The sequence below is a fragment of the Odocoileus virginianus genome, chromosome 30 (genome assembly GCF_023699985.2).
Source record: "Odocoileus virginianus isolate 20LAN1187 ecotype Illinois chromosome 30, Ovbor_1.2, whole genome shotgun sequence".
Lineage (NCBI taxonomy): Eukaryota > Metazoa > Chordata > Mammalia > Artiodactyla > Cervidae > Odocoileus > Odocoileus virginianus.
In genome coordinates, this window is record NC_069703.1 from 30,621,864 (window position 1) to 30,635,780 (window position 13,917).

The window sequence follows — 13,917 nt, forward strand, 5'->3', positions numbered from 1 at the left end:
TGCATTTCCTTAACGACTAAGGATGTAGACCAGCTTTTTTCATTTGCTTATTGGCCATTTGCCTATCTTCTTTGGACATATATCTATTCAAATTCCTTTGCCACTTTTTAATTGGGTTATGTGTCTTCTTCATCATTCCCCTTTTACACATTGAAGGAGGGAGGCTCAAAGAGGCAGAGCAGCTAGCCCGTAGCGCCACAGCTTGTGGGGGGCCTGGGAGCCTGACCCCTAAGTGCTGCCCTTGGAACCACCGCGGGCCACCTGCAGATTCCCATTCGACCTTATTCCCTGTGGGCATGTTTGGAGCTTCTGAGGAGTTGAATGGCTCTTTTGAATGGGGGACTGGGGGGGACGGGGGGCATCTCTCTACCTTTAGAAGTCTGTGATGCCCAGAAAGAAAAGTCTGTGATGCGCCTCCCCAGCAGCCTGCGCCCCTCCGCAGCACCAGGAGCGGGTACCAGCAGCGTCACTCCTGCAGACCCTCAGTGTTGGAGGACGCGTGTCCCGGGCCACGCGGCTGCACCCCGCCCTCTCCCCCCAACTCCCGCAGCCTCTCCATCCGCCTCCCTCTCCGCCCTGCACTTGGGAGCCTGGCCTGCTTTCTCCTGACCTCAGGCCTTGGCTCAGCCTCCTGGCCCCTGATCTGGTTTTTTCTCCACGGTCCAGTGACCCCACTGATGGCGCGCTGGTTCCCAGCCCCGCCGGCCTGACCCAGCTCTCCTCCAGAAGCCGCCTCAGTCAGTCCTCTCAGCAGACAGCGTCTGGGCCCTGCTCAGAGCAGGCCACCAGGGGCCCAGAGAAGACAGGGTATGGTCTGTGCCCTTGATAGGGTGGATGAGGCAGAATCATGATTGAGAGCCAGTGAAGGTTTTTTAATTCATTTCTGGCTGCGCTGGGTCTGCATTGCTGCCTGAGGGCTCCCGTCTAGCTGCGGTGAGCAGGGCCTGCTCCTCTCTCGTCGCAGCGCTCAAGCTCCTCATCACGGCGGCTTCTCTTGCTGTGGGCAGAGGCTCTATGGCACGCGGGCTTAGCTGCCCCACAGCATGTAGGATCTTCCCAGAGCAGGGACTGAACCCAGGTCCCCTGCGTCGGCGGGCAGATTCTTAACCCCTGGACCACCGGGCAAGTGCCGCCAGTGACATTTTATAGGAGCCGTAACAGATGAGAAAAGTCCGCATGAGGAATTGCGGGGTGAGGGCCGGGAGGCAGAGGGAAACAGACGGACAGGCTCCCCGCCGGAGGGCCGAGGCAGGAAGGGGGTTCCGGGCGGCAGGAACAGTAACAGCCGTGACAGAGAGGCGCGAAATCTGCGGAACTGCAGGCAGCTCAGCTTGCTGGTGTGAAGTTCATAACCGGGATCTGGTGAAGCTGGGGTCACGGAGGACCTTCCCATACAGGGGAATTTAGACCAGTCGGAGTGAATAAGGGTTTTAAGATGGGGATGGCCTTGGTCAAATCTGCGCTTTAGGAAAATACCAGCTGGTGATCGGTGTCACCAAGTTCAGCCCGCGACTCTCCACGGGGCATTCTGTGGCTGCCGGCCCATCCCATCCCACTTCCCAGCCCGTTCACTCTCCTGCTCTCCTAGAAGAGCATTTCACACCTCCTCTCTCTCAAAGCTCAGACACCTCTCCCCCATCCTCCTCCTCAGCTAATGGCCTTCCTTCTGATACACTAAGGAAGCAGAAGCAACCAGAAGAGATAGCTCACATCCGTCCATCGCTTCATTCCAGTCTAGGTGACGCTGCTCCGCACTCCCACTGTGGTGTTAAGTGAACGCTCCAGTCTGCACCTGAGTCCCTCTCTTCCTTCCGTGCAAGGGACCTGTCTGTTCTCCCCCATACAAGGACATCACCCCATCAGCTGGCCCCTGTCTGCTGGGTCGTTCTCATCACCATACGAATCTCTATCTCACCATAAAGTAATTTCTCTACAGTTTTCTTTCTTTTTTTTGACCCTGCATCCCTTCCAGCAACAGGCCCATTTCTCTGATCATTTTCATGGTACAATTTCTCAAAAGAGTTTTGGATGTTTCTCTAGCCACATTCTGTTTAAAGAACTGAATCAATTCAAAGAAGAATCAAACTGAACATGGAGTGGGAGATTATAAAAATGACCATGGACATTTGAAAAAGAACCAAAAAGAACTTCTAGGAATGAAAAATATATCAAGTGAAATTTAAAAATCAATGGCTGGATGAAATAGAAGATCATATAGAACTGAACAGATAATTGGGAAAACTAAAGATATATTTGAAGAAACTTATCTAGAATGTGGAACAGAGAGATAAAATTATAAACTACAGGAAAAAGAAAACTAAAGAAGGAGGACAAAACGAGAGGGTGTAACACCCATCTCTTTGCAGTTCAATGAAGAAGGCTGAAAAACAGCTCTGCAAAAGATGCCCACGTCCTGATGCCTGGAACTTGTAAAGGTTACCATACATGAAAAAGGTTGGGGGGGTGGTCTTTGCAGATGTGATAAAGAGTCAGAGGACAGGGGGATTAGCATAGATTATCCTGAGTCCCTAAATGCAGTCACTTGTATTCTTATGAGAGGGAGGCAGAGGGAGATTTGACAACACACAGAGAAGTCTACAGGAAGACAAAACAGAGAGAGGTTTGAAGACACCGCCCTTGAAGACTGGAGTGATGCTGCTACAAGCCAAGAGGGTTGGCAGCCACCAGAACCTGTAAGAGACAAGGAAGGTACCCCCCTACCCACAGCCTCCAGAGAAAGCAAGGCCCCGCTGACACCCTGGTTTCAGCCCCATCACATTAGTTAGGACTTTTGGTCTCCAGAACTGTGAAAGAATAAATGCCTGTTGTTTTAAGTCACCAAGTTTGTGGTCATTTGTTAACAGCAGCCAGAGAACACTCATACAAGGGGAGAGAAACTTAGCTGAAAAGATAACAGCTATGAAGTTTTTACAATTGATGAAATACGTGAATCATATGTATTGTAATACATGAAACACAGTAAACTTAAAGAAAGATCAAAGTTTAAATCCACATGTACGTATAATATAATGCACCTGCAGAATAACATGATCAAAGAGAAAATACAGTCAGAAGGGGAAACAACAGATGATAAACCAAGAAACACGGATGCTTGAACAACTAACTTTTCAGTATTAACAACTATAGCCAGAAGACAGTGAAATAAAGTTTTCAAAGGGTCAAATAATTGTCCTATAGTGAAAATAACTGTCCCTGAGATTGTATACCCAGCAAAACTATCTTTCAAGAACAAAGACAAAATCTTCAAGCAAATAAATTGGGTGTCTTGACCACCAATCAACTTTCATCAAGAGTAAGTCAGACAGAGAAAGACAAATATCATATCACTTGTGGAATCTAATAAAAAATGATACAAATGAACTTATTTACAAAACAGAAATAGACTCACAGATCTCAAAATCAAATTCATGGTTACCAAAAGGGAAAAGTCAGGGGACGTGATAAATTAGAAGACTGAGATTAACATACACAATGAGCTGTCCTGGGCTATGCCGTGCTAAGTCACTTCAGTCACGGCCGACTCTGCAGTCCTCTGGACTGTAGCCTGCCAGGCTCCTCTGTTCACGGGATCCCCCATGCAGGCATATCGGGGTAGGCTGTGGTATCCTACGTCCAGGAGATCTTTCTGACCCAGGGGTCAAACCTGCATCTCCCGCATTGGCAGGCAGGTTCTTTACCACTAGCGCTACCTGGGAAGCCCCAGCACATATACTACTATATATAAAATAAATAACTAACACGGATGCACTGTACAGCACAGGGAACTCTACTCAATACTCTAATAATTTATATGGGAAAAGAATCTGAAAATATATATGTATAACTGATTCACTTTTCTGTATATCTGAAACTAACACAACATAGTAACTCAACTATACACCAATTAAAAATTTTAAAGAACTTTCACCGAGGGAACTTTAAAAAATGTACAGCAGGTTGAAGGAAAATGATTCCAGACGTAAGGTTGGAAATGTAAAATAGAACAATGGGAAAAAGGACAACCATGCAGGGAAGTATAAACCAATGTTAATTAAATAAAATATAACAGCTGCAGAAATTAATTTATCATTCAATGCAGTTTCAAATGAACTCCCAACCAGGTGCTCATGACACAGGACAATCTCTTTCTATAATTTATAGAGAAGGACAAAGGGCCGAAAGGCGCTGAGACATTCCTGAAGAATTAGCAGGACTGGGCGTGGCCTCCCAGGCATCAGTGCACACGGGATAGGGTGATCTTTAAGACTCGTTTGAAAGCCCTAGTCACTGCAGTAGGTGGCTTTGGCTCAGAGACAGACACATAGGCCATGGATCAGACTATCGAGTCAGAAACAGACTCAAGCATAATGGAAATGTGATCTCGAGAAGACATGGTTTTCAAAAATAATGCAGAAGATGAACTGTTCAAAACATAGAGCTAGAACGGTTGCTTATCCGAAAGGAAAAAACTGAAATCAGATCCCTATTTATATAAAATCAATTCCTTTGGCTAAAGACCTAAACATGCAAGGCAAAATTTTAGAAGAAAGTAGAGGATACTGTGTTCTCAGGGGAGGAAAGGACTTCTTTAAAAGCTCACAAAAAGCACAGACCACAACAGTAAGTTCCACTATGTTAAGAACAAGAATTTCTGTTGACCAAGACACACCATTTAGAAAGCGAAAAGGTAAGCCACAGATTGGGAAATGACTAGTTGAAATGCATATACTTTACAAAAGATCAAGATCAGAATATATGAAAAGCTCCTAAAGAATCAATAAGAAAAAGATGACACAGCAGAAAAAGACTAGAAGTGTAACCTAGCATCACACAGACAAGGAGACAAGTGTTGCCAATTCAATCTCATTATGAATCAGGGAAATGCAAACCTAAAGCCTCCATAATATGCTGATTTACACCCACCCGGTTGGCACCTACATCCAAGTCTGACACCACCAAGTGTTGTCAGGGTTGTGGAACAATGCAAGCTCTGTACACTGCTTTGGGAGTGTTAAATCATGCAACCACTTTATAGAGAAACTTGGCGTTGTCTGGTCAAGTTCAGATGTGCGTATCTTCCAACCCAGCATTTCTATTCCGTGTGCCTCACCTAGAAACTCTTACACATGTGCATCAGGGGGAGCAATAAATATTAATGGCAGCAGCCCTATGTCCACCAAAAGAAGAATGGAGACGTGACCTGTGGTTTATTTCTACAGTAGAGCGCATTACGGGAGTGAAAATGCATGCACGACAGCTCTACTCAACCATACAAATGAGTTTCATAAACAAAATGTAGATCAAAAACATGCGTGCTGCAGGAAAATGCAGACAGTCCAATTCTATTTCTCCAAAGTTCAAAGGCATGCAGAATTAGACAATATGTTTCTTAGGACTGCAACCATCTGTGAGAAAACTATAAAGAAAGGAGCAAAGAAATGATAAATCCAAAACTCAGGTTAGTTATTGCCTCCGGATGAGAGGAAGAGGCAGAGATCAAGGAGAGACATGGAGAAGCTTCAGGAGTTAATAATGTCAGCTCTCCTAAGTTGGATGGTGGGTATATATGCATTTATTATTATTATTTAATTTATATATGTTACATGGCTCAGTTCAATTCAGTTGCTCAGTCACGTCCGACTCTTTGCGACACCATGGACTGCAGCACGCCAGGCCTCCCTGTCCAACATTAACTCCCAGAGTTTACCCAAACTCACGTCCATTGAGTCGGTGATGCCATCCAACCATCTCATGCTCTGTTGTCTCCCTCTCCTCCTGCCCCCAATCCCTCCCAGCATCAGGGTCTTTTCAAATTGCATGAGGTGGCCAAAGTATTGGAGTTTCAGCTTCAGCATCAGTCCTTCCAATGAATATTCAGGACTGATTTCCTTTAGGATGGACTGGTTGGATCTCCTTGCAGTCCAAAGGGCTCTCAAGAGTCTTCTCCAACACCACAGTTCAAAAGCATCAATTCTTCGGTGCTCAGCTTTCTTTACAGTCCAACTCTCACATCCATACATGACTACTGGAAAAACCATAGCTTTGACTAGACGGACCTTTGTTGGCAAAATAATGTCTCTGCTTTCTAATATGCTATCTGGGTTTGCTTCCAAGAAGCAAACGTCTTTTAATTTCAAGCCTGCAGTCACCATCTGCAATGATTTTTGAGCCCAAAAACAGTCTCTCACTGTTTCCATTGTTTCCCCACCTATTTGCCATGAAGTGATGGGACCAGATGCCATAATCTTAGTTTTCTGAATGTTGAGCTTTAAGCCAACTTTTTCACTCTCTTCTTTCATTTTCATCAACAGGCTCTTTAATTCCTCTTCACTTTCTGCCCTAAGGGTGGTGTCATCTGCGTATCTGAGGTTATTGATATTTCTCCCAGCAATCTTGATTCCAGCTGTGCTTCCTCCAGCCCAGCGTTTCGCATTATGTTCTCTGCATATAAGTTAAATGAGCAGGGTGACAATATACAGCCTTGACATATTCCTTTCCCTATATGGAACCAGGCTGTTGTTCCATGTCTGGTTCTAACTGTTGCTTCTTAACCTGCATACAGATTTCTCAGGAGGCAGGTAAAAGGTGGCCTGGTATTCCCATCTCTTTCAGAATTTTCCACAGTTTATTGTGATCCACACAGTCAAAGTCTTTGGCATAATCAATAAAGCAGAAGTAGATGTTTTTCTGGAACTCTCTTGCTTTTTCAGTGATCTAACAGATGTTGGCAATTTGATCTCTGGTTCCTCTGTCTTTTCTAAACCAGCTTGAACATCTGGAAGTTCAAGGTTCACGTATTGCTGAAGCCTGGCTTGGAGAATTTTGAGCATTACTTTACTAGCGTGTGAGATGAGTGCAATTGTGCAGTAGTTTGAACATTCTTTGGCATTGCCTTTCTTTGGGATTGGAATGAAAACTGAGCTTTCCCAGTCCTGTGGCCACTGCTGAGTTTTCCAAATTTGCTGGCATATTGAGTGCAGCACTTTCACAGCATCATCTTTCAGGATTTGAAAATAGCTCAACTGGAATTGCATCACCTCCACTAGCTTTGTTCGTAGTGATGCTTCCTAAGGCCCACTTGACTTCACATTCCAGGATGTTTGGCTCTAGGTGAGTGGTCACACCATCGTGGTTATCTGGGTCATGAAGATCTTCTTTATTCTGTGTATTCTTGCCACCTCTTCTTAGTATCTTTTGCTTCTCTTAGATCCATAATGTTTCTGTCCTTTATTGTACCCATCTCTGTATGAAATGTTCCCTTGGTATCTCTAATTTTCTTGAAGAGATCTCTAGTCTTTCCCATTCTATTGTTTTCCTCTATTTCTTTGCATTGATCACTGAGGAAGGCTTTCTTATCTCTCCTTGCTATTCTTTGGAACTCTGCATCCAAATGGGTATATCTTTCCTTTTCTCCTTTGCCTTTAGCTTCTCATCTTTTCTCAGCTATTTATGAGGTCTCCTCAGACAACCATTTTGCCTTTTTGCATTTCTTTTTCTTGGGGATGGTCTTAATCACTGCCTCCTGTACAGTGTCACCAACCTCTGTCCATAGTTCTTCAGGCACTCTGTCTATCAGATCTAATCCCTTGAATCTATTTGTCACTTCCACTGTATAAACATAAGGGATTCGATTTACATGGCTGAATGTCCTTAATTTTAAAAAGGGAGTGCAGGGCATTCCCTGGAAGTCCATTGGTTAGGGCTCCTCGCTTCTACTGCAGGGAACATGGGTTTGATCACGCAACTGAGATGCTGCATGCCAAACAACACAACCAAAACAAACAAACAAAAATGTAAAAAAATAAAACAGGAAATGCAACTACCGCACACAGGCACCCATAATCTCTGGTAACCATGAGGATGGGGTGGAATCCAGAGAGAGAGACTGGAGAGGGGAGCCTGGCCACGAGGTTTTGCCTCTCTGGGGCCTTGTGAGTATCAAGCAAAATCACAAGTGTTAAAATGCTGAAGAACGATGCCTAGCCCGTGATAGTAAGGTCTGTGTAAGTGTTCACTCTTATTGCAGTAATGAGGGTTTGGTGGGGGACAGTGGTCATGGGAACAGGAGGAAAGGAGTGTATTTGAGAGATCTGTGCGGCTCAGGGTGATAGAATCGGGGGAGGGGTGAGAGAGTCAGTAATGACACTATCATTTCATTGTGTGTATTTTATGGCAGTGAACGCTCTGAGTCCTAACCACTGGACTGCCAGGGAATCCCCTTGCTGCATTTCTTAATACACTTAGTGTTTGCGGAAAACCAAGCAGGGACCAAGAGAGAAGCAGTAGGGGCTTGCAGACCTGGTGGTTGTTGCTCATGCCAGGACTGGGCCACGTGGATGATCCTTTCTTTACGGCTGCACTGGGTCTTCACTGCTGCGTGAGGACTTTCTCTCGTTACACTGATCCGGGGCTGCTCCCTCTGCCGAGCGTGGATTCTGGGGTGTGTGTGTACCGGTAGTTGTGGTGCTCAGGTCAGTTGATGCACAACATGTGAAATCTTCCCAGTCTAGTGATTGAACCGGCGTCCCCTGCATCGGCAGGCAGGTTCTCAACCACTGGACCACCAGGGAAGTCTGATGCTTATTTCCTATACTGTGTGTGCGCACCGCCCTGAGAAAAGTGAATTGCAAAGGTCGTATAAAGGATGGAAAATCAAGGATTTGCTGAGGCACCTTCCCCAAGCCTGTCCTTGGAGCCAAGGGCAGACGCCATAGCTCATGGTCAAGGCTGCACCAGCCCTCGGGAAAACTCAGAGTCTAACTGGTCCTCTTTGGGGCTCACTGGAGAGCCCTTCCTCCTCGCCCCTTCAAAATGCCAAGCATCTTATTTGGGGAGGCATACACAGCTTCTGGGGCTTCCCAGGTCACTCAGTGGTAAAGAACCCACCTGCCAATGCAGGAGATGAGGGTTCAATCCCTGGTCCGGGAAGAGCCCCTGGAGAAGGAAATGACAGCCCAGTCCAGCATGCTTGCCTGGAGAATTTCACGGACAGAGGAGCCGGGCGGGCACAGTCCACGTGGTTGCAGAGTCGGACACAACTTAGCGACTAAACAACAGCATGCCTTTAGCGGGGGCTACCCTTGGAAGTGAAGCGCATTCGTGCCGGAAGCCTGTCTCTGTGGGCCTCAGGGGAACCCGACTCCTGAACCGGGCTCTCCGAGGGCAGGGTCTTTGAAGATGCTCCCAGGGGCCTGGGCCCTCCCAGCCACACGTCAGAGCTAACCTTGACGCAGGCTGCACGGTCTGTCCCTCCCCTCGCCCACCCCCGCTCAGACAGCATTCCCTCCCTCTTACTCTCCCAAAGGAAGAGAAGGACGATCATCAGAGGCCAGGGGCCACCGTAGAGGCAACACCAAGAGCCGCTCCACGCCCGGGAGAGGACGCTGCGTCTCCTCCTCGTGGCTTCGGGTGGTCTACACGTTCAGAGAAACTTCTCCAGGAACCAACTACAGACGCGATGCCTGAAGTGTAGTCTTCTGCTTAGGCTTTGTCTTCTTGTTCCTGGAGCCACAGATCAGTTCCGGAAGGGACTTCAGAAGGTCATCTGGGCAGCTCTTCCTCTGAAGACCAACCTGGGTCAGACGCATCTCCTCTGTCCCTGGAGGTTCCCATGAGGGAAACGCCGCTGATGCTCTCTGGATAAGAAGCTGCTCTTGAAAAGCCTCGAGGCAAAGGGGACCTGTCGGGAACACCCTGCCTTGGGCAGCCTGCAGTGGGTTCCCATTTATGGAAGGCGACTGGGCACTGTGAATCTAAGGCTTTAAAATAGCTTCATCCCACATAGTTTCCGAATAAAATGATCCTAAATAAACAACTGGACAGCTGAATTAAGATGCACTTACAAGGTTGTAGATAACAAAGAAAGAATATAAATGAGCTATGTAGGGATTTAAACACATGGTGGTAAATACAAACAGCACAGACCATTAAATACACCCATTAAAAAAAAACTTGGTTTGACAGAGAAAGACAAATATCATATGATATCATTTACGTATAGAATCTAAAAAAAGGGATACAAATAAATTTTTATAGAAAATAGTAACAGACCCACAAACATTGAAAAGCAACTCATGGAGGGAAAACAACTCACAAGGGAAAAGTGGGGGAGGGATAAATCAGGAGTTTGAGGTTAACATATACACACTACTGCACATAAAATAGATAACCAGCAAGGACCTACTGTAGAGAACAGGAAATGATCATCAACATTTTGTAATAACCTATAAGGGAAAAGAATCTAAAAAAATAGGTATATATGTATGTATACTAAATCACTTAATACCTGAAACTAACACAACATTGTAAATCAGCTATACTTTGGTATTAATTAGTGAAAATAAAAATATGTAAAAAGTAAAAAAAGAAATTTGGCTTGAGAGAATATTTCATGACATGGAGAGACACTCAAAATATAGTATTAAAAAACATGTCATAAAACAGTCTGTTTAATAGCTAATATTTTTATTTTTGAAGCATAGGAAAATATAGAAAAGATGAGAAGCATGTGTAGTTAAGATCTTAATAATGGCTATCTTTGGGAGGTAATATAGGTATTTTATCCTGCATTTGCATAGCTGTACTTTCAGAGAGTTTGCAATGAATATAGATTAGTTTTAACCTTTTAATTATACTAGTAATGCGCAAATATGGAATTCAGGGTGACATCTTCAAACGAAACATGTAAAGTCAGCAGATCTCTAACCACCACCTGCCCCAGGGACCGCCCTCTTCCATCAGTGACCACGTGAGGAGCTTAGTATCCTTCCTTTGAATCCTTTTCCTATGCATTTTGCACAGGCGTATGTGTATTCAACACATTTAGAAATAGGCAGCATTCTTTCAGGTCTTTACTTTCACATATTTGATGTTATAATATATGCACTGTACTGACTTGTAACTTGCTTTGTTTTTTCACTTACTCACAGACCTAGGAGATTTTTTCACGTTGATATAAGGAGCTCTATCTCAGTTATTTTAACCGCTGCATAGCATCTCCGTGGGTGGATCACAGTTTGTCTACCTATCCATAACTGATGGATATATAGGCTGTTTACAGTCTCTGATATACAAACACTGGTGCCTTGAAAATCCTCACCCAAGCTGACGTATGTGCAGGTACATACTCATCTCTCTAGAGGAGATTTCTAAGGAACCAAAGCTATAGTCATGCACATTTTAAATTTAAATAGGTAACCCTAAAGTACACTCCAAAAATAAGATTTGCCTGTGGATTTTCCCTCTAGAGGTATTTAAGATACCTGCTCCTTGCCAATACATGACCTCATCACCAATCTTTTTAATTTTTTGTGTCTTCTTTCAATAATAAGGAAGAAAATAGGATTATCCAAGGTCATCCTGTTTAACCTCCACCATCTGATACTTGACTGGCTCTTTACTGTCCGCCAAAGGCTCCAGCAGCCAGTTTCCCTCACCTCAAACACCCAGGAACAGAGCTCTGCACTCAGTACCCGGAGTGGCTGGAGTCACATGTCTGAAGGCTGGACAAGGAGTGCGAGTGGGCTGTAGATGAGAGGGGAGGTCCCAGAAATGCAGGAATCATTTCCCATCACCAAGCACCACACATGGACTGTTGGTCTACCTCCAGAATAAATGTCAGCTCTGTCTGCCTCTTCTGACTTTGTCACCACCACCACCATTCGAGACCCAGGCATCCTCATCCTTCACATAAACCCTGAAGCTGCCTGCCGTTGTCCCCCCTTCCACTCTTGTCCTTTCAATCCTGTTCATTTTCCACCCAACAGCCGGATGAAGCTTTCCTGAAACGTAACTCAGATCCCGTCACTCTCAGGCTCAGCGGCTTCCGATCGCTTCACGCTGAACTGGGAGTTACACCCCAGGCCTTTTCCAGGGCTGCAGAACCCTGCACCCTCTGCCTCCCCCCGCCGACTCCTTCTCGGCTCTCCCCCTTGCTCACTACTGATCAGACTCCCGGGGTGCCCTTCTTCTCCACAAAACCCCCAACTTCCCCCAGGGACTCCAGGGCCCCTGTCCACCTTGCTCCCTCTATCAGGGACACTCTTCCCATGCTGACCCCCCATTCACCTTACAGACTTCAGCTGAAATGCCATGTGGTCTAAAATGGGTCTTCCCCATCTTGTTCTCATTTTCCACCTTTTGCTTTCACGGGACCCATCCCCACCAGAATGCAGAAGCTCATCCGTGTCCTTGTTTCCGGTATTTCAGGTCCATCTCCCCACCAGACTGGGAGTCCGTGGGGGCAGAGTCTTGTCCACCGTTTTTGTCCTGAATCTCAGCACCAAATACGGTGCCTGGCACATACTGTTAATAGATGGCTTGATGAGGATAGAATGCATGGATGGATGGATACGCAAGAAAGGGGAAGGGGAGGCATCCTAGGAGCTGGGGAGGAAAAGGGAGAAGTCAGGAGGTGCTCAAGGGAAACCTTGATCAGGAAGGAGCCCTGGGAGGTGAAGGGGGCCTGGAGATGGCTAAGAGGATGAGCATCTGATGGTACCTTCTGGCTGTCCACTCTTCTGTGACCCCTAATCTCAGTAAAAGCCTGTGCTGCTCAGATGAGTGGCACCTTGGGAAGAAGTTAAAGGAAGATGAGTTGCTTCTGAGTCCAGGTGGGGCTAGAGAGACAGAGACAGCTGCAGGAGGCGAATCAGAGACACACACCCCTGGGAATCCTTAGCGATTCAGTCCAGGTGGGGACACCATGGGTCCCCATGGTGGGGACTCAATGAAGGGAAGAGTGACCCCCCACACACACACACACGGCTAGAGGAATTTGGTGATTCCATTATTCTACCAGGTTCCCCATTTCCTTCAGAGGAAAAGAATATTAAGGAAAAAACCAGGAAGGACACCACGAATGAGATGGCTTATTCCTCTCAGAGGTGGGTCTTCAGGGAAAGTGAGCCCAAGCCTTGGGCTCAGCTGAGTTCTGGGTTTCAGTACCAGACCCTCCTCTCATCTATAAGGCAGACAGGACATCACTGTCTTCATCCAGGTGTCGGCAGATGACAGGAGATAGCAGACCTCAAATCTTGGCTCTGATTGATGCACTTTTGATTTCATTCACAGCAGGTGAGGGGAAGGGAAGGCACAAGCCCAATGCCAAGAGCAGGGACCCTGTGGGTGTGAAGCCCAGGTGACTGCACAGGTCACAAGCCCCGGCAGCCAACCCTCCCCCTGTGGAAACTCACTTCTGGGTTAATGCTCTGCTTTAATCTCGACAGCTTGAAATTCATCATTTTTGAACAAGGGACCCTGCACTTTCATTGTGCACTGGGCTCTGCAAATTAAATTATGTAGCATGTGTGTGTGTGTCTGAGAGAGAGAGAGACAAAGAGAGAAGGATGCTGCTGTGAGTGATCAGCAGAGAGATGAAGTGATGTTCTCATCAATGAAGCGATGCTAATTGATGGTAACACCCACCCTATGGGACCGAGCCAACACCACACACCAGCAAGCTGAGACACCACCTAACAATAGCCCCTCTCAGTTCTAATCGTTAACAACCAAAACAACCCCTCCTAGACTTTGGGCTGGTCCCCAAACACCCCCACACCCGCAGGCTGAGGCCCAACACCCAGCGGTGCCAGGTGCAATCTCCCTGCGAATTTTCCCGAGGACTCAACCAGTGCCGGAGGCTGTTTGCTGGTGTTTCTGTACAAGAGGCAGGCAACGTGCCTATTCCCACAAGTGCTGCCTGGACTACCCTGTGGGCAGCCAAAATGATGAGTTTACCACTCTGTCCTCCCGGGACGAGAGGGTGAGCTCCCTGAGGGCAGGAGCTGGGCCAGCATCATCTCGGTGTTCCTGAGGCTGGGCGCTGCGCTTGGAACACAGTGGGTGCTCAGTAAACACATGCTAGCATCATGTATGGCATTCCACAGACACTTACATTTGATGGTGGTGGTGGCCACA

General features: G+C 46.5%; 1 non-coding gene across 1 annotated transcript; it reads right to left on the reverse strand.

Moving 5' to 3' along the window:
* Nucleotides 1-9,264: 9,264 nt before the first annotated feature.
* Nucleotides 9,265-9,476, reverse strand: LOC139032315 (small nucleolar RNA U3). The gene has a single exon (XR_011484841.1). It is a non-coding gene; the product is annotated as a small nucleolar RNA U3 (small nucleolar RNA).
* Nucleotides 9,477-13,917: the final 4,441 nt, after the last annotated feature.